This window comes from Dermacentor andersoni, chromosome 5 (genome assembly GCF_023375885.2).
Source record: "Dermacentor andersoni chromosome 5, qqDerAnde1_hic_scaffold, whole genome shotgun sequence".
Taxonomy (NCBI): domain Eukaryota; kingdom Metazoa; phylum Arthropoda; class Arachnida; order Ixodida; family Ixodidae; genus Dermacentor; species Dermacentor andersoni.
In genome coordinates, this window is record NC_092818.1 from 165106977 (window position 1) to 165126712 (window position 19736).

The following is a 19736-nucleotide window of genomic DNA, read 5'->3' on the forward strand; positions in this document are numbered from 1 at the left end:
AGGCTCCTGTTAATCGCGTTGCGTCTAGCTGCGCCACAGCGACCACGAGATGATCGCGCAGATTTCAACGTAACTATGTGACATCACGCCCACGATTCTTGAGCGAGCTTAATTTAACACTCTCTGTGCTTGACGCCCTCATGTCTCCGAACTCGATACAAGTATTTCAAAAGAAGGCAGAAAGGTGTACAAACTGGCTTCAGAAGATGCTAGCTTATCTCCGAATTGCAGTGACCTTTGTATCACTAATGTGACACTGTGGAAACGTTAACCCAAATTTTGCGTAACGCGGGCGCCAGTTAGGCATGGTGCTGGTGTCCGAAAAAAAAAAAGAAAACGTAAAGGCAACCCGCTGTAAGAGGGCGGGGGGAGGTCGATGTTACAAAGGGCAGACCGGCTTTGCTTGCCCCGTTCCTAAAAACTCCGCGCTCTCCGAAACGTGACCCGATGTCCCCCCATGGCAGCACGTGCGCATTCAAAGCTCTTTTTCTCGCTGCGGTGCCCGAGTGTGTGGTTATAGGTTATCACGTAAAGTGACAAAGCGGCGACGGTGGCTGGCATGGCACGAGTTGCAGCGAGCAGGTCCGGGTTCGACACGGCTGGGTGGAGGTGCGTTCTACAGCAGCGTTTGCCTATCCGCACGCACAAAACGGCACTCTTCGAGAAAATAAACTAGAATGTGTCAAGGAAGCGGGGGGGGGGGGGGGGGCGCACGCGTGCTGTTTGTGGCGTGCTCGCCTTCCTTTCGGACGGCGTAGAGGAGCAGCTGCGCGCGACGCCGCCGTTCTCCCGTCCGCAGCAAGCTGCTCTCTGTCTTGCCCGTTCCGCCCGATGCCACGACCTCTTCTTCTTTCGCGAGTGCAGAAGAAAGGGTAGCGCGAGGACGCGGTGGTGGGGGCATCCCGCGGCGGTGTGCTTTTCCCCTCGCCACCGTGCGTCCCCCTCGGCCTCTCCGTCGACGCGAAAGAGCGCGCTGCCGCGGCGGCGAGTCCGACGTCGCGAGCGGGCCGCCAAGGAAGCCCCGTTCACCAGTGGGGCGCTAACGAAGCCGACGCCGACCGGCGCGCTCGGTTTCGTGTAGTAGTACGTGCGTGGTCCCGTCCCCTCGTCGTTCGCCGACGACGACTGCCGCCGCGCGCGTGCGGCGCGAGTGGAATACCGGCGGGACAGCATGTTCTTTAAGGTAGGTGCGGCTGCGAACAGACGTCGCTTTCTTGCTCGCTGCGTCGCGGCTGGAAAGCGGACTGCGAGGTGAGCGCGGGCTGACGCTTTCGCTTCAGTCTCCGTGCGTTTGCCGTTAGGGGATTGTGTTAGACCGACCTTACCAGCGCTTTCTTTTTACCAGTTTATTTAATCCTCGGCAAGCAGCTCTCGGTGTCGCGTTAAACGACGACGATACGCACTGGCTCATTTGCTGTGACGCGTAAACGCATTTAAGTCACGAACAGACAGCTCGCTCAGAATTGTTGCTCAGTAAAGCAACCAGCAAAGGCAAATGAGGCATTGGCGTTTGTCTCGGCGATGCCAGCGATTTCACACGGGCAGCATGTCAGTCGAGTTCTTTTAGAAAACTTGTGTAACTAATAATCGAGCAGGAATCCTAAGCGTGCTACCAAAGCAAACAAGTTGACATCGAGTTGCATAACGTTAATATCGCGGTTGCGCCGATGACAATTGCGAATGTCGCGCATATTAGTCCTTTTGCGAGAACGCTTGTTATTGGGTTTGTCTTTTATATGAAGGCATAGTAGTTATTTTATGTGATACAAGCGATTGTATTTGCGGGTTCACAAGGGATGAAATAGTGCTTTGAGCATTAAGTACATGAACTTGAATATATGAGGGTGCTCGTTTGTACTTGCGAGTCAAAGATTTATCTGATAAACATTTGATTATTTGCAAATACGCTTATTTGACATTACCGTTCGCGCATACCTGTGCATCGCACTTCTGAAAACAGAAATCCAGATATGACAGACAGCACAAGGGGGTTTCATTGTGAATAGCCGAGAACAACAACGTTTGAGGACGCGGCAGAAATAAGTAGCCACAGAATGGAAGCCCTTACCGAAGGAAGAAAACGCTCTTTGATTTTTATCTTTTTGTTCATTTGTGCTACAAGTACACATATAATTTTTTTTTTCAGCGACTCTCCAGGAATCTGGACGTCAAGCGAGGGTGGGGGAGGCATTCAGACAGGCGGTCAATTGCGTAGCTGTTGCAAGTTTCATCGGTTTGGGTGCGAAGAAAGTCGCTCTCGTCCTCTACAGTCTTATGGATATCGAATTTTGATTATTGTGTTCTTTGACTTCTTCTCACACACACATATTATTTCCTGCGTTATTGGACCGTTTGAATTTCAAGTACTCGCGTTATCATTACCGCATTATCCGTGACAGAGAAATTGTTCACAGAAACATGTAGTCACTTTGGTGACATCTCGTGCCAGTGTTTGAATCACGCAGAACATATTGTAAGGAACGACTACGACGTAAATGTGTCGACAACGACTTAATTACTGCAGACTCACTTTTGATTCTTTATTTCTTTTCTTTGTAACGAAAGTCTTCGTGAACCTAACCTTTCGAAAGCATTACTGCGGACTACCACGTCACCAAATGACACCACCAGTAATGAAATTTCTCAAGAAAGAAAGATCATAGCGCTATAAAGACATGGACGAAGACGGAGCGCACAGGACATTGTGCTTCACGAACCAACTATGATCTATAAATATGTAAAGCTTTATCCACGAACTAACCCAAGAAAACATATTGCAGCAATTTCCGTGTACGCATCGTGTATTACAATAATACTCATACGCTTGAGTGTGTGCTTATTTACAGCTGAAACATTATCGGATCACGAACTGTTGACTGGCTACACAGAACAGCTGGGGCAACTTCAACGACGGCTAGTTGAAGTATGTTTAGCCGATATAAAGTGCCCTGGAGTTAGGAGCTTAAGTTAAACGAGTATACTTAGAGCATAAATGACTGACGGCGACAGTGGTTCTAAATACTTCCGAGTTGATAGGAGTGACCCTGTCTCTCCTTGTGCGCTGTGCTTGCCGATGTTTGCCTGCGAAATGTGTGCGAAAGCACACGGAAAACATCCTTCCTTTCAGAGGCGGGCCTACAAGATCCGATTGAAGTTACTTCTAAATCGGTTAAGACAATGGGTACGATAAATGCAATAACATTAAAAATGCCGCTGCAGAGGGTGGTTGTAGGAAAAATATCAGCTAGCTCCGACGTCGCGAGCGATTACGGTCCTTCAGTCGTCTCGAGAATCGCGTGAAACGATGCGCGACGCGTCGTATAGTACACGCTCGGCGGAGAAAACCTCTTCGCGTGGACCAGCTGTCGGCGGCAGCCTGATGGCTACGGGAGCGTGTCGGTAACGCCAGCCTCGGTGATGCAAACAGAGAACGGTGATAAAGAAGCGAAACAAATAAAATGAGGCGCTGCCTCGCAGGGGGGGGGGGGGGGGGGGGGGCGGGTGAAACGAGGCGAGGACTAAAACGCAATGTGAAGCCAGGTGGAACCGAGCGGAAGCGTTGCGTCACGAGGCCTGAAGTCTTCTTTTGCACCGTTCTCGCTCGCCCGATGCGCGAGGCTTCGGACCGAGTGCGCGTGAGAGTGCCGCAGCCAGCGCGCACAGCCTTTCCCGTCCTGCCGGAATAAGGCCGCCCCCACTACTCGGTGCACAGGTTGCGCACGCGCGAGGAATTGCGCGTACGTACGTAAACACACACGCACGCACCCCTTCGACCATATGGAAAGGAGTATGGGCGGGCAGAACCCCTTTGGCTCTTCGCGTCTTCCGGCGTATAAGGTCGTTAAAGGCCGTTTAGCGCGTCTCCTCTGCATCTGCGCTTTCTGAAACGCGTTCGGCTGAGGGTGCGGTTTCCAACCACTGCTTGCTTATCTGCGAAAGCCTCCTCTTGGAGACAGGAAACCGATATACGGGGATGTCACCCTACCCGTTTAGTACCTATTTGCCGTGTATTTGCACTGCATGCCCGGAAATCCCTTTCTGGTTGTCGCGTTCGTTTTCCCCTTACGCTTCCGAGTATGCTGAGAAACTTGAAAATTGTGCGCGTTCGGTTTGTTCTTTCTTATAAACGTCGCCATGTAGTGATATCGAATCATTGGGATGCTGGGCGGGCACAACTTTACGTTACTGAATAAAACTCGTTCCTTATTTTTGCTCTAATAGCATGTACAGTGCAGGAGAGCACAGGCAAACATACCAGAAATTCTAAGCTGGGGCTGTGTTTCAACAAGTAGAAATGATATAAATCTGTGGGCTTATACGCAGCACAGATAGTCAGGTGTTTAATTGCATAGACAGCAATGACTCTTCATGCTAAAATATATAGGGGCAATTAGACCACAATCCCGGCCACGGCGGCCGCATTTCGATGGGGGCGAAATGCGAAAACACCCGTGTACTTAGATTTAGGTGCACGTTAAAGAACCCCAGGTGGTCGAAATTTCCGGAGTCCTCCACTACGGCGTGCCTCATGATCAGAAAGTGGTTTTGGCACGTAAAACCCCATAATTTAATTTTTTTAATTAGACCATAATTAGCCTACTCCGTTTACACATCTGCGCTGTCTGCACGTGTACTGTGAAGTTACGGCACGCAGAAAGCAGTCAGGTGAGAAAGAACGAGAGGGAGAAAGCTCTTCCTTGGAAAGGCTGAGTGATGTGAGTGATGAGCCAGCGTGTTTTCGCATACCCTCTACTCGGCAAGGAGTGAGAAGAGTCAGAAGAAAGACGAAGGAAGACAGTTGACAGCAGACCTAAGCCACGCGTAAGCCCGGTGCGTTTTATTGTAGGCCTTGAAAGCATTCTACATGCTGAGCCGTACATAGCTATACACGTTCCTCGGGTAGTCATTCGCGAGCCAAGAGATCCGCTACGTTGGCTTGCGAAACCATTTAGGAACTATAACGCTCTAAAAGAGGCGGTGACATCTTGAAATAGGGTCCCCGACTTTATCTGTCAATATGCTACCCTAGAACGCCACCGACAAGATGCACGGATCGTGCGAACGCGAGTCATGGCCGCAACCTTTGTCCCAGGAAGATATATATACGCAGCACTTCTCTCGTTAACCGAACGAGACCACCACTCGTTCGCGTGTACGCGGTGAATGGCTAATTATCGGTGGAGATCATATGCGGCCCTGAGCGAAGACGGGTCGTCAACTCTTCCTGCAATGATTCCCATGGCACCGCGCACACACGTCTCTGCGCCCACCCCCCCCCTCCCCCCGAACACACAGCTCGCCATTCGCGAAACCAGTTCTTTCATGCACGCTGACGTGCACTGCATACGAACGCGAGATAGCGAATGGCTGCAGCGCGGCGAACTCGATAACGCATACGGCGCTGGAGGCACTTGAAGAGGCATAACAGCTAATCTTCCTCGCCGTCCGCTAAGTGAGACACAAGCCACGGGCGGCCCTGGTATACTAACCTCCGCAGACCACACGCAGCGGAGCCACGCGGCAAATCGATATGAGAATCAACAACAAAGAAAAAAAAATGGAACGACTGTATATACCTTTTCAGAAATGAGGAGGAGCGCGCCGGTCCTGCGCGAAGACAAGATTCCGTGCGCACATACACGACGCTTATCTTATACACATCGTGGAGTCAAGGTTAAACGCGAGTGCCCGATTGCCAAAACCATTTGTAGCCGCAGGGTATACGAAACGGCCGTGCCGTGCCACGATTCGCGGACCCCCAATCCAAGGACTCGCACCATGACGCACAGCGGTAAATGTCTTCGTCGCGGACGGGCCCGGCTCGAAGACCGCGTGCGGTGCATGTTGATAAGCGACGTTCGCGTTGAAGGAAGTGGGAGGCACTCTCTTAGCGCGCGGGTCGCTCAACGCTGGGGTGTTTACTGCGACGGACGACTGGTTTCGGTAGAGATTTTAACGCGACAGCGTTAGGGGCCCCATGTCGCAGAAAATCCGGTGCTGGCGTTGGCGGAGTTGTTCGTGAGCGAAAATCGCCGTCTATATTTGGGTACATGTACAGTCAATTACATAATTTTACGGAACCCGCGATCTGAGAAAAAGCCGAATATCTGCGCAGCCTCACAACGCGACCTAATATTCGCATTTCCAGTCTCTACAGTATATTTACAGTATACAGTATATGTGATGTTCGGTTTTACTGACTACTGTTACAGGCTGCTCGGAAATTGAACGTTTTCTGAGATGCCGTGGTCCGTAAACTTTTGTTGTTGACATTATATGCCGCGCCTTGCTACATGACAAGTGGTAAATGCGGGTTATATTGCCACGCCATTCTATCACAAAAGTTGCTCATACCTTGCCCTATATTTTTTGGCAATGTTATTCCTCGGAATTTTGAGGATGACGGCCCGCAAACAAACGTCATGAAACAACACCGACAGCGCATGTTTGTCTGATTGATCTCTCTGCCTTTCCTGTCCTTACTCTCTCTCTCTCTTCTCAGACTTAAATACTAAAAGTACGAAACAATAACAGAAACCTGAAAATTATGTAATTTTTTTCTGGCGCGGCTTCGTATACCTCCGGGAACCGGCCCACGCAAAACGTCACGTTTATACCAGAATGCTCTCCTTCGTGCAAAGCGTTCGCCACCAGTCTTTCCCGGTAAACACTACGGTTACATAAGCTGCCGTTGCCGGGAAGCGTGAGAAGCTGTCAAGAATATTTCAGTGCTATCGGCATTCCACTCTTGAAGGCGAAGCTTAAGCGTCTTCCAAGTTTTTCTAGGCGTGTGGCAAACGGCTTAGCGCGGACCTCTGAAAACGCACAAGGTATCACTTCGTGCGTACTCCATCGGAAATACTGCTGACGTTATCGCTAACCGCATCGGCGTTGAGCGCAGAGAATTAATGGTCTGCCAAACCTCTACCTGGGCCCGCCCCTGCAGTTACCATTAAATATAGCCTTTCAAACAAATTTATAGTCGTCGCGTTGCCTCCCCGTCAGTTTGTTTTCCTGTTTTACCCTGTCCCGGGCTTTGTGTCATAGGCTTAATCACTAAGTTGATGTCTCTGCAAATATAGAGTGAGGTTCGCCTCGCTTTGAACATTTGACTGGCTTTAGCCTTTGTGTGGTTGTAGTAACGCTAACTTTGGCCACCTGGACGTGTTGAAGAAGGGTCTCCACGCGACCACAGTCATCACACGAGACGTTGTCGCCCATTGCGATATGAAAAGCAAGATAATTCGTAAATGTCCCTCGTAGATATACACATCGCCGACAAAACAGGGTGGCCTCGCGTTTGTATAGAGTCAACCTGGGATCCGACGGTGTGACTGTCCTGGTTGCAGTGAACAGAGACAATCGCTCAGAATCGCGCTAGCTCGCTTTGATCAAAGGTTATCCGAGTAAACCACTCTGCAATGCCGACCTCACAATCAATCGCAGCTGAGGGCGACGAAGGCACTGCTACAGTTTTTAAAGACAATAGACCTGCGCAAGCGGCTGTAGCCTGAGTTGGTGTTTCTTGGGCTACTATATGTGTGTATATGTAGTTATCCCTGAACTTTGTTTTTATCTTCCTATTTACCCTTCACTCGTTCTCCACTGTGGAGTAGCAACCTCACCTTTCCCTTTTCTTCTTTATCGCCCTAGCACCCTTGACTATTTGGTGTTTTTTTATCTTGTACACATCGGAGTATAAGGGCGCTTTTCGCATTCTGGGTCCATCGAAATATGGACGCCATGAGTGGCACTCGAACCCGCAACCTCGTGCTCAGCAGCAGAACCCCACATGTCCTTCGAGGCACCACTGCATGTATAAAAAACCCTTGTTCACTTCGCGACCTCCATCCTATACGCCAGGAAGAAAAAAAAAAGTTACGGGAAAGGGGAAACGGAAAACAACGTCGTGTGCTATTATTCTAATTCCTTGGCTTTATCTAGTCTACATCTAACTAGAGGAATTCAGCACGCCTCGATGCGGCTTCCGACAGTATACAGAAGCCCATGGCTCGTTGAAGGGCCGCTATACACGAAACAGGATGCGTCGTTCAAGGAAAGCGGAGGTCATAAATCACGCCGCTCGATATTGGCCTGTCGACAGACGTTGCATTGCTAACTGGTGCAGCGTGCCAGCGAACAGGAAACACGGAGTAAACACAAGCCGTGTATGCACGAGCTAAGTTTGCTCTTGACACCGTTCGGCCGCAGAGGAATAGATCACGTGCCCCCAATCTCGTGACTCTCGTTGCTTTTTTTATTATTTATTTAACTTTAACTTTTTTTTTTTTTCGGCGAGCGCTTGCATACTACTTACGCACGGTTCAGAACACTTAAGGACCGTCCACAGAAGCTCGCAGCTCACGATATGAAGGTGCGGCATGCACTTCGGCCGAAAGCGTTCGCGCCTGCGAGTGTTGAGTGCGCTATGCTGCTTCGGCGCTCGAGATCAGCCTGTGGGGTATAGGCCTCGTGCCCCCTACGTATACGCGTTTTCGTATGCTGCAAGCACCACTGCATCTCTCGCCATCTCTTCCCTGAACAAGGCAACGGACCAGCCCCAAAACATCGGGTTTTATCAATTTTATTGCAGCAAAGGAATGCGCTTTGCTTTTAATGCAAACCGCAGTTGTGAGCTAGAAAATATGCATAACGTGTCCACCAATACACAAAAAAAAAGAAAAAAATAACTTAAGCGCTTTTTATGCATCATAAAGATATTTGCGCTGTAGTCTGGGGAGCAGAATCAGCGTTAACATGGCTTAGAGCTGAGCACAGATCTGCTGATTCCACGTGCGATTTATGCTGCAATCAACAGAACATAAGCTAGGGAATGGGATGAACATCTCCATCCTCGGCTGAGCGGATTTCCATGGCGTATACCTAGAAGAATGCGTGGAGTAGGAAGAAATGGGTACGGTACAGTGGGTACGGTGAGTTTGATGCCAGAGATAAGTATTTTAAAGAAATTTTTGCACCGGCCCTCGCTTTAAGTCTAGTATGCCGCCACTAAAGAAGAAAGCGGTGGTAGTTCGATCAGGGCGTGGAGATTCGAGGCGAGGGCCGAGACTCGACTCGCAGTCAGTGATTTAAGGGCTTTACAGAGTGACTACATATATATATATATATATATATATATATATATATATATATATATATATATATATATATATATATATATATATATATATATATATATATATATATAGTGCGCCCGTGCATCTGGACTATTCTTTCGTTCGTTCGTTTGATTGTGTGTTAGCGTGTTTGCTTGTTTACTCCGTACTTTAAGCGACGCGAGCGCACCTATGTGCTGGTGGCGACCGCGCTTTCAACTTTCGATGCGAGTCTCGGCACTTCGGCATTACACTGACGTTGGACGTTGTTTTTCGATCGCTGTAAGACCATAAAGCTAGAAAGCGAAATTTTATAGGTTGCCTATATAGAAATGTACTTCAATTATTCGCCAGTAATTTCTCTCTGGTTTTAATTATTCGAAAACATTCGCCCACCATCACCTCCCATAAATCATAGCAGTATAGGTGCATATTCATGCCGGAAAATCGAGATCTCGCAACACGGGTGGGCAAAAGAAGTATACAAAGGACGTGTGCTAACTATCGAGTAAAAAACTGGAGTGCCAAATGATCAAGAATGTTAAGACCAGTTGAGGTTAAGGCTTTGCATAAACCAGGGTCAACGACATAAAGTACGATTGCATATTTCGCTACAGCTCCATCAATGGAGCTCCCCAAGTGTATGGCAGCCAACCGGGCACTTCCTTGGTTATCCTCCCTACCTTTCCCTCTTCGTTTCTGTCTCATCTCTTTCTCTCTCCATCAATATTGTATTTTGTCTTATTCTTGCTGCTCGTTCATTATCTCCTTAGCGTTTGTTATAGTTCTGAACGTAGTACGTGAACAGTTACTTGCGACAGAAACGGTAGTTTGCAGTTTAGCGCCGCGTACTGTCTAGTTGCTTTGCCCGCCCACGTTGTTTCACGCTTTCCGGCCTCATAAAGCAGCGCGCATACGGCCACGCGGAGGTGTCCGGTGAATCCGACTTGCTTTACACAGCGCGCGCGTTTGTGCATCACGCGCGTGGGTGAACGAAGCGCTCGCGCACACTGTTAGGAAAAAGAACCCGCTTGGGAGCTGCATCTGCAACCACCGCTATACCACGAGTACACGTATATTAAAACGTGTAACGCTTTATTCAGCTTGACATTTCGCTCGCGTAGCTTCCTTGCCTTCTGTTAGGGACACGACACGTGGTAAAACTATACCGCGTAAAATTGGCAACTAGGCAGAACGTGTTCCAGGCGCACTTCCGGCGTGAGTGTCGCGCGATGTAGGCGAGCCCATTTCACTCAGAGCAAGGACCGCGCTGTCCTTCAGGCCTAAACTAGTTACCGTGCCGCGCGAAATAGACGCGCCGATGTCAGGATAACGATCGCGCCAATATTACGCTCGAAAAAAAGTTCGATGTGGTCGCCACGCTGTGTTGTATTCGATGACCGTACGCAACGCTTCGATCAAAGCACACTCAACTGAAAGCACTATTTCCGGAAGCTGTAAATGCTATAGGCCATTCGCTGTGACAAAGCGGCGGAGGAAGTCGCCCTTCTTGAGCATCTTCGCACTTTCGTGGTTGCGAATTGCAATCGTACATTTATTTAGCGGCAGACATTAATTGTTTCGCGGGGGCGTACCTCGATTTAGGCACCGCATCGAAAGGGAGGAAATAAAGCAACAAAAAAGCAAAATAAAGGACATAGAAACGCATTGGCAGCACAGACTACGGGAGCCACGACTATGCGACGCAGGTGTGTGGGCAATGGGCTAAGGGTGAGTCTTCTGCACGGGCCAGATGCCGAGAGGCCCGCGCCTCTTTTCTCGGCGCCTCAGTGTGTCCGCCCCTTTCTTGCGGCGGCTGTGCATCATGGCGGCGTACGCGGAATAAAGCGCGGTTGGGCGTCCGCTAAGAGCGCGGTGCGTTTTGTGCGCCACTGGCGGCGGCGCCCTCGCAGTTAATCAAGGCGCCTTTCATTAGCAATGGGACTGGCTCTAGCACAGCGCAGAAGAGCGCCTGTGCCGAGTTTTCCCGCCTATAGCATGACCGGTTAATGCAGAGCTTAATTCATAGAGTGAGAAGGGGCGAGAGGGTAAGACAAAGGGAGAGCCTCAGAGGTTAACACAGTTCAAGACCATTTGGCTACACGTGGCGAAGGGACAGAAAATCAAAAGTATAAACAGTTTCGTTTGTTTGTTTGAGCGAGCGAGCGAGCGCGCGCGCGTCTGTGCGTGTGTGTGTGCGTGCGCGCGTGTGTGCGTGTGTGTGTGTGTGTGTGTGTGTGTGTGTGTGCGTGTGTGTGTGTGTGTGTGTGTGTGTGTGTGCGTGCGTGCGTGTGTGTGTGTGTGTGTGCGTGCGTGCGTGCGTGCGTGCGCGTGCGCCTGCGCGTGTGAGTGCGTGGTCCACTTCTTGCAGAATATATAAAGTCAGTGAAGCGAATTGAAGTAAAGCGACCTGCCCTATAAGCAGTATTTCGGGTAAGCTTTGTCTTTGGGCGCAACAAGAGTCCATCGTGAGCATCCACTGTAGGCGCCATATAGATGCTGCTCTCAGCTGTTGAAACCCAGACTCTATATATATATAGTAATGGGAGCTGCAAGGGCCGCTCTAGCATAGATTATCCGAAGAGAGAACATCCCTGTTCGATTGAGAGCACGGCAAAGCGCACAAACAAAATGTAAGGAATGTTATACCAGACGAGTTTTGCCGGAGAAGATATTTCGCTGTACGAAGCCTAAATTCAACCAACGCACGGCGAATGGTTAGTTCACCCTTGAATGCGAACAGTTGAGTTCAACGCTCGTCACAATTGTCGCGAGTCTGGCATCCGATGAGTTTGGTATCCGAGCAAGTGATCACGTGGTATCACAGATTTCTTACGTGTAGTCATCCAGAGGTCATATATAATCAGGCCGCAAGTGTCACGTAGGTATAGCCGAGGCTACCAAGCCGCATCTATGATATCGCCCTACTCAATGGCCCTCCACAATGTACACGCGATAAACATGTATAGGTAAAACTCATGCTTCGGCTAGTTGGGTCATGCTTGAATTAGTAACGGCAAGGCGCAGAAGACCAGGACTCAAGAAGAACACAAACGACAGGACCGGCGCCTCCTGTCGCCGGTCCTGTCGTTTGTGTTTTCTTGAGTCCTGGTCTTCTGCGCCTTTCCGTTACTAATTCAAACATGTATGATTGGATTAAAGCCAAGATAAAATGATTCACCTCCATTGCTTCTCAGGTACTACAGAGCATCCCGATCTCCTTCTTTTTTGTCCCGGTGTGTGAACGTGAAAAAGTGTCCAGCGAAGCGAAATGGAAAGACAAGGAAAAGGAAGGACAACGAGTCTAATAACTCCAGAAATACCCAAAATATCGTGATCATTCTCCGTCCTCCAATAACCAGGATGTGCCTTGAAAATGACGACCCAATTCCATAGCGTCACACTTCGCCTACTTTGCTTCTCAAATGAAGCAACCTCACACGTGCTTTCTTTGCCTCTCTTTTTTTTACGTTTTCGTGTGTCTCCCTTCGTGTGTTTTTGGGGCAAGTAGCAGAATTGCCGATGCCAATAGCTTTAGTGAAGGCAGACCGAGGAATCAGTGGTAAGACAATTTCTGTTACGTTGCGGCAAGCACGATAGTTCTGCAAGCATCCCCCCGCGGGCAGCAACGACTTACGTCTCGATCTCTGGCGAGACAAACCGCGCACGTCGAGGGAACTACGTCGGGAAAACGAAGAACCTGTCTTCGGTCGTAAAGCATCCGGCTGAAGGGCGGAGGGGATAGAACTGGGGGAGGGGGGGCGTCGCTGGGAGGTATGATTCGTCGGTGCGCCATGTCGCGCAGGTAAATAGCCTGCTCGCTCGTGCGAAAGGCACTAAACTGGCGGAGAACGCGTACGTACGCGTCGCGCATTCCCGACACTTCGGCATGCCGTCGCTCGCAGCAGGTTCGTTGCTGTAGTCAGGCCGGCAAACAGCTCGGAAACCAAAGTCATTGCGGAGCGGCGGCAACGCTCAGAAATGAACGCGTGCGGCGTCCGTCTCTGTTTACACGGGCTGGAGGACACGTGAAAACCTTCAAGCGACTCCACCTGCAGACACTTTCTTTCAAACGAACGCCTCCTTGTGGTATATGGTGGGGCACCTGTTCAGACTTCATGACTCCCTCCGATCCTCTTCTTCACTTCAAGACAGCCCGCTGTTTAAGGGCACATACAACATGGGTACATACGTCTACGTGCGCGATATTTTGTTCTCCTGTCACGTGTGTTGTCTGTATTTTGGAGTACTGTCGGAATGTGTACTCGAGTACTGAGGCGTGGTGGTGGTGGTGTGTTGTAGGTATACAGGCGGGTTTAGCCTAGCGATGGAGGCCGGCAATTGCTCCGCCTGAGCGCACTCTTTCATTTTCACTGGGCTCAAAGACCAGGAACATGAGTCCATGGAACATTGGTGTAGAGCAGATCATGCTTATTAACTTGAGTAATTCAGACGATCACAATAAGGACAATGTGTGGACCTACCTTTTTCTTTTCAGAGCGTCCCAGCTAACTTTAGCCAGAGTTTAAAAATATGAAAATTCCACATAGTTGGACACAACAAAAGTAACGTTGCTTGCCGTGGCTTGGAGATGCTCAAACTATTTTTTTTCATTCCACCTAAATAGATAATTAGTCAGTAAATAATCAACTTCTCAAATATTATAATTAGATGAGAAGTGTCAATGAGAAAATTGCAGAGTTACATGAAAAACTCCCGATACAGCTTTCTGTTGCTCAATACGTGCTACATAAAGGTGTTTTCCGAGCATGAAAGAAGCCCGCAAATGCACGCAAAATTGCCGCGCGACTGGCCGCTCGAGGCACTTTGCGCGTATTCGTGGGCTTCTTTCACGCTCAGAAAAACACTTTTGTGTGGCACGTATTGAGGAACATAAAGCTGTATCAGGAATTTTTCGTCTCGCTCTACCATTTTCTCATTGATACTTTTAATCTAATTCTAACATTTGAGAAGTTGATTAATTAATTGAGACTAATTATCTATTTAGGCGGAATGAAAAAAATAATTTGAGTATCTCCAAGCCACGGCAAGCAATATTACCTTGGTTCTGTCCAGCTACGGGGCATTTGCATATTTTTAAATTCTAGCTAAAGTTAGCTGGCACACCCTGCATATAAAGGTCACATTGTGGCTACCAATCCGCAGCTTCAGCACTAATTGTGCTTCGGTATCGGGCATAGTGCAACGTAACGCATCAAAAGACGGCTTAACAAACCTAACAAGCTATTTTTGCGGACAAGTGACAGTAATACGGAGCACTGGGTGTGAAAGCTTCCATGCAGAGCCTCATAAGTACAAGGCACGGAGAAAGAGTAACACATATGTAGGCCGCAAACCTGTGTCCCCGTGACGTGCTGCAATGGAATTGCGGGAAAGCAGACGCTCCTATTTAAACTGCAAGGAGATTAAGTTTAATTTTAAGCCACAAATCAGTATCATTGCAGTGTGCTTATCTTCGTCGCTTCGTGCGCAAAATAAAGGCATGCAGGCACGTAAAGCATTGGCCACACGCACGTATGATCACGTGTACGGAGACTATCTCGGCGCACTCCATTCCTGTGAGAAAACTGGGCGCCGTGGGGCGAAGCGCGAGCTGCGAAATGGCACGGTAACGTGCAGCGTAATGCTGTGGGAAACGGTAACTCAAGTGACAGCGACGTGCAGTCCGTATAGAAAACTGGTCTCTCCTCTGCAAGGCGTGCTTCCATGCCGGAACTCCGTCGCAGCGCCGCGCGGTGCGCATGGGACGTGTCGTCGCACGCGGCCTGTTGCTTCGTTCTCTTTCTTGCGCGACCGCTTACTCTGCTTATCCTCTAATCTCCTTTGTTTCCGTTCGGACGCGGCCTGTGACTGTGTCATTGGGCAGCGTGACAAGAAAACTGCACTACGCCTTCTGCCTAGCTATTGGTGAAGCGGCCTCTTTAAGCGTCAGAATACGAAGGTTGCATCGTGTCTTTGGAGGCTGTGTTCGATGCGTGATGGTGGAGTTTTGGGAGACTCAAACAAGTAGCACCGTGAGAGAAATTTCCAGCGCTCACGTGATTCGTTTAGCTTCTGGATGCGCGCGTGCACAGCTAACAATGCAGGAAATTTGGCGAGTGAGTGAGTGAGTGCGAATTTTCCGGCACGTAAGTTTACCCAGGACGGGAGTCCTGCGTAAACTGATGTCGAGCTGTGCAAAAACTAGTTTTTTCCTCTGTGGACTGTGTTGTCCCAACTTCCGTAAGCTTCGATAAACATATATAAAAAAATTTTTACGGCTTGACATCTTCCGTCTGTGATTGAGAGGGCGCGGGAGTTTTGTTTATCGACACCGCTGATTTCCTGCAGATTCACAGCTGCCGCAGGCAAAACCCTTTACGCCGCGTCCTGCTCGCGGCGCAGAAAAAATTCATACCGGTGACGCTGCACCGGTCCTAAGGAAGTCGCGACACGTCGTCCCGTGGGATTGCGACCGCGATGCCGCAACGCGTGTGGGAACGTGATTCACGCGCTGCGAAGAGCGAACCGTGTGCCGCTCGCGCCATCGGTGCACAATCGCGTGCAGCGCTCCAATCAGACCTCCCCGATAAACGTTTGGCTTCGTCCTTGCGCGCAGAATCAAAGCATTGCCTTCGGCGGCGAACACCTTCCTCGCATGTTCATCATTGCTTCTAGAAGCCAGAGCGTCCCGATCGGTGGGTGTTCGTCCGGGGCGGGCGAATTTCATTAGCTGTAGCCGGCTTTCGCGGGGCCGTTAGCATCGCGACGAGGGGAGCATTGTCTTTCTCGGCACGTACCTCAGCGGGCGCCCTACCGTTGCGGTAACGTCAGCCTACATTCCTGTATGCACACTTGCTCTCCTTCGGCCCAATGAAAGATAAGGGAGAGAAAGTGTCCGCAATGTAGGTCGAACGATACGGGAAAAGAAACTCATCAGCTTGTACGCTAAGTGGTTCAGCTCATGTAGTATATAGGCGCTCTGCGAAGCTGTCGAAGGGGATGTGCGACGTTAATTGACCCTCGGATTGGGTTTCGAGGAAGGTAAGGGGATATGCATCGGGGTTTAGTGAGGCGCATAATGAGCAATGAATGATGGACGCAGATTGGACGGAGAGCCTCGAGGATAACTGCGCGGACTATATAGTGCCGCTTCGATCTGAGCGGCTCTCTTTGCGGGTGGCGTGGTGACCGTAAACGTCGACCAGGTGTCGTGACGGCGCGAGTTAGTGTACGAGGACAGACTGGAGGCCCCTCAGCGTTCTGGTATCCTCTAGAAGTCGAAGACTGAGCAGAGTTTCTACGTGCCAGACTTCTTATCTCTATGCGCATAAATGCAACGACTTGAGCTTGATTTGGGTACATATCATTCGACAAGCTGGCGCAATGTATGCAACGTCAGGAGCTGTATGGCCGCTATGGTTTCTTTGGCTGATATGGGCTTACGCTTTCCCACCTTCTGTCCCACTATTACAGCTAGAAGAAAGAAAGAAAAAAAAATCAGAAATAGGCGTGCTTATAGTGCCTGCGTTCGACTTTCTGCGAGTGGACTGCCGGTTGAGAAGCACGGCGAAAGTAAACCTGAGATTGCTTTCCGCTGCACCACCTGGGCGCGTTGAGATCTCCACAAACTATAGTTGAGCAGCTTCGCGTTTACACGCTTATTCGACGCACGCGTTGTCGCGCCACTCGTCCTTTTCTGCGTTTCTGTTTGCATTCAAACTCTCGTGCGTCGCGTCGACCTCCTTCTGGAATCAAACATTTCAGCCGCCTATAACTTGACTTCGAGTCCCAAGTCAAACGATCTGGCTGGCCCTTCCCTCGGCTTGGTCGTCACGATACGCCAGTGACCTATAAGGAGACGAGAGGACCTTTTCGTCAACTCTTCACAGCACGCCCCTAACCGAAGGACCCTCGAACCTCGCAGGGCAGCAGCAGCCCGACGGCGAAACGTAACGGGGCGGCAGCGTCGTAGAGGAGGAACGTGCCTGCCCGCAAGACGAGGGTCGACGCGAATAAATTGCTGCTAATAGCGGCCGTTGCCGACGCATGACTCGAGGCACGTCTAATCGAGTATCGCGTCTGTGTGCGTTCGCGACTATCGAGCGCGGACGCTCGTCGCGTAGTGCCTTTGCCGCGAAGACGCGAGTGGTGAGCTATAGGGAAGTGCGGTGGAGGGCAGTGCCTGCGCTGGCGAGAAGTCCTCTTGGTGGTTCTAAAATTGCGCGCGAGATCGAACAAATCGCAAACTGTTGCTGGGCAGTCTGGAGGCTGCATCGAGACTAAGCACGAGGTGCGTGCAGCTTGTAGGCTAAAAGAAATATGAAAGGACCTAAGACACGTACTGCCGTTATCTTCCTTATTTGATAACCGCGTGAGTACTGAAGAGATGTTATAGCTAATGCAGAGACAGCCATGGCACGAATTAAGTCCGTCTGCTGGCGACGAGGGGTGTCCAGTTTAACTTCTAGAAAAAGATTTGGAGGCTGATTGTGTCCAGTAAGTACCCGATGGTAGACTGTGAGGTAAGAACATATTACGAAAATATTCCTGAACTACTTTGCTCCCTTGCCCTTCCCCAGGTGTTGGGTAGCGAACCGGGCACATGCTTGGTTAAGCTAACTGCCTTTCCTTCTTCGCTTCTCTTTATTTCTCTTTCTCTCTCTCACACACACGCACAAACTCAAATACGCTGTAAAATTGAGCACTACAAGTTACTGTAGTTGTGAGAAATGCTGCAATATATGAAGGGAACTATCTTGGCCAGCTCTATTTACAAGCATATGAACGTCAAAGTGACAGCAGGACACCATCTTGTTAGGCGTACACCACGACGTATACTCCACAAGGCAGCCAATCGAATCGTGTTGTTATCACGAGCAAATGCTTTTTTTTTTTCATGTGTTCGTGACTCTCAGCTTCTCTCCTTGTTCACGGCGAAAGAAATGTCACAATGACGCCGATGGCTTGTCGAAAATGAGAAACACATAACCGTTAATGTGACGGCTGGTTCTTACAGCATAATATATAGGCATGCAGACGACATACATTGGAACCTCGCCACGCTGCACGAACATAGCTCCAGGTCGCACGTTATACTCCCCGTATAGACTTTTGAAGAAGGCTTGATGCAAGGTAACTTATGGCAAGTATAAGCATTTATTCTCATGGTGTGGTCGAAGACTGCGTGCAGGCTGATTTCATAGGTCATGGGGTGATCGTGCATTTCCGAGGCAATCCGGCCTCCTGGCCGGTCGCGTTCGTTAGTACCGCATTCAAAATGGCTAATGGCTGACACCTCCACTTAAGAACGATTTTAGCGTAAGAACATTTGTGTGCGTGCGTGAGTGCGTGCGTGCGTGCCTGTGCATATGTGCGTGTGTGTGTGAACATATGAGTAGAACATTCTCTTTTCACTCTCGCGTCATGCTTTCCTTTTGATCCGGTTAGCTTTTACGTGCCGTCTCGCGCGCCTTTTCACGCGTGCGCTACAGCAAGCCCCGCAGCTGACCGATAGAATCTGCTGTCGACGAAGCGATTGCAACCAATTACCGTTGCTCCTCACGCGTCGTCCACTTGACTTCGCACTGCGGGCGATCTCTTTAGCACGTCCCTCCAACAACCCCGCCGTGGGTCAAACGTGAAAAGTGCGCCGAGCAGTAAGCGCTCTTTTTTTTTTTTGTCTCGAATGATAACTTCGTTATAAGGAAAATAAAAAAAATAAAAGAATAAAAAGTCTTGCAGAAGTGTAACGAGCTGACCTCATCGTTCTCGCAGAAAGCTGATGTGCGCACAGCGGTAGCATCGTGCCACCGAGAGATGCCGCATGAGACAGGAGCTAAGGGGACACGAAACTCCCCTATAGCCTCTGGCGAGTCGTGCATAACGGTGAGCGTTAAAGCAAGCAGGCGTCGGCTGTACGTAATTTGCGTTCCGTGCGCCATACAAGCTAGTCGAGGGGCAGGGTGCATGTATGCTGCTGAAGAAGCTGGATTGGCCGAGTTCCTGCCACCTGCAGCGTTGCACGCGCGACGAGTGTGTGCGATAACACCTCTGGGCCAGCGTTATATTTAGATGGGAGCTGTGGAACCTGATGTTCATTGCTTCTTGCTTGGTCGCGAATTAAAGTGAGCCGACAGAGCGTCCTAGGGCCCGTGGCCCCTGAGGTCAAAGTGCCGGCGTGAAAGTAGTCGCCGTACTAAATGCAATTTAGCGCGTGATACATTCAGAACGTGGCATAGCAGCAGCAGCAGTGCTCTTGCCGGCAGGTTTTCGCGAAGCTGTGGACACATCTGCGGCTAACCAACTGAGATTACGCCCTCCCATGGATGAAAACCTTGCGAGATTGATTGCAACTACTAAATTGGACGGGCTCTTTCTGAGCTTTGTTTTCTTTCTCTCTCTCTCTATCTTTTCTGACATGCAATGGTAGTTTAATGGCTGTGGTGTTCTGTTGCTCAGCGCAAGGTCACGGCTTCGACTCGCGGCGGGTGCATTCTGATAGGTGAGGAATGACAGAGCGGTGGTGTATTAGATTTAGGAGCATGGTGAAGAATCCCACGGTGGTCAAACTTTATCCGTAGCTCTTCGACTCTCGTAGCCCCTGTGCTGGTTTGGGAC

General features: G+C 49.9%; 1 protein-coding gene and 1 long non-coding RNA gene across 3 annotated transcripts in view; both read left to right on the forward strand.

Moving 5' to 3' along the window:
- LOC126531574 (uncharacterized) overlaps positions 1-19736 on the forward strand; it is an 84703-nt gene that overhangs the window by 22850 nt on the left and 42117 nt on the right. The window lies entirely within an intron of this gene.
- Positions 735-2821, forward strand: LOC140218627 (uncharacterized). Its single transcript, XR_011894841.1, has 2 exons — positions 735-1183; positions 2147-2821. It is a non-coding gene; the product is annotated as an uncharacterized lncRNA (long non-coding RNA).